A 1,640-nucleotide genomic window follows, 5' to 3' on the forward strand; every position below is an offset into this window, starting at 1 on the left:
AGAGGGCTGGTGGGCACCCAAACACCGACCCTTCAGCGTTCAGGCCTGTAACTGCCTCCTGAGCAGCCTCAGCAATCCCTCCTGCACTGGGCTGGCCCCTGCCAGGATAACAATGCCCAACTAGGCACATAAAGAATGGGGTCTCTGATTTTCACCTTTGTGGGTTCAGTTACAAATCAGGCACAGTTTATTCAGGAGCACTGTAAATGACAAGTTCTTGTTTGTGTCTCCAGCAGCACAGAACAGGAGCCTGAGTTTGAGCTAAAATGATGATCTGCCTTCCCTGCTCAGTTATGTAGAACGCTTTCTGAAGGTATGTTTAAGTGAGAAGCCAGAGACTTTTGTATGGCTGTGTATGTGTGTATAAAACAAGCCCAGGAGTCAAAACATCAAAAGCTTATTCCCATAGCTGCAGCCACTTGGAAGGGTGACAGTAACTGGGCAGCTGCACAAGGTTTTACCCTACAGCAAAGGTGAGGCACTGAGGTTAAGTTTCATTAGAGAGGGAGCCAAGGTGAATTCTCTGACCCTGGCTCTAGGCTAGAGCTGAACACAGCAAGGAGAGGCCATCTGCCCTGGCCTGGCTCAGACATGGACCCAAGCCCCAAGGCAGCCCTGTAAAGCTTGGGGACAGGCTGCTGGACCTGCTGCTGCTTTTTGGCTCCCGCCACTATCATGCCTAGGGAGAAAAAAGTAGCTTGTGCAAATGGGAGTTAATTGTTTCTGGGGTGATTTCCATTCTATCTTTTATGATTCATAACCCCTGAGCAGCAGCAGGAGAAGGAGAAATGGCTTTAAAGAGGGGAGATTTAGGTTAGATTCTCAGGAAGAAGTTCTGCCCTGTGAGGGGGTTGAGACATTGGCACAGACTGTGGCTGTCTCATCCCTGGCAGTGTGCAAGGGCAGGTTGGATCAGGCTGTGAGCAACCTGGTCTGGTGGAAAGTGTTCCTGCTCATGGCAGGAGGGGGTAGGTTTAAGGTCCCTTCCAACCCAAACTAGTCTGTGATAGGTGGACAAATATTCAATACCAGCTGTATTTAATATCCACTAAAACCAGTTTCATCTTCACACCAGTGCAGTCATTGCAAGGGGTCCTGCTGTTCCCAGGCACAACCTGTGCAGCAGGGCCATGCCCCAGCCTCCTCCTCAGGGCACCTTCAGGAACATGGGGATGAAGCTAGAGAAGCTAGGCTTGACCTAGCAAAGAGCAGCCCCTCATGCCTGAACATCCCTTCTGCTGGCAGCTTGGATGTTGCTCTTGTTCATTAAAATCAAAGATGGAGTTTTGGCTCTAAACTGTTCCCTAGTTGAGGTGGGATTTGTCAAGATGATTTCACCACCACCTCCGTTAAGTAACAGTCATTAGGAAACCTTCACCTTCCTTCTATACAGCAGCAAGAACTAGTATTCCCTGCCAGAGGTAGTTCCTTGGTTGGAATTAAGTGCTGTTTTGGCAGCCTTTTTGTGCAAGTGTCCTCCTTCCTCATCCCTGGCCCCTGCTCTGACAGGACTCTGGCTCACACACACATCCACAGTTACCAAATTGATATTAGCCATTAAAAAGTCACATCCCTCCTCCAAGAAAGATGCACGCTCCAGTGTGAGAAGACAACTCCACCTCCCATTAGCCATTGCTTCA

Source organism: Colius striatus, chromosome 1, assembly GCF_028858725.1.
Source record: "Colius striatus isolate bColStr4 chromosome 1, bColStr4.1.hap1, whole genome shotgun sequence".
In the NCBI taxonomy this organism is placed as follows: Eukaryota; Metazoa; Chordata; class Aves; order Coliiformes; family Coliidae; genus Colius; species Colius striatus.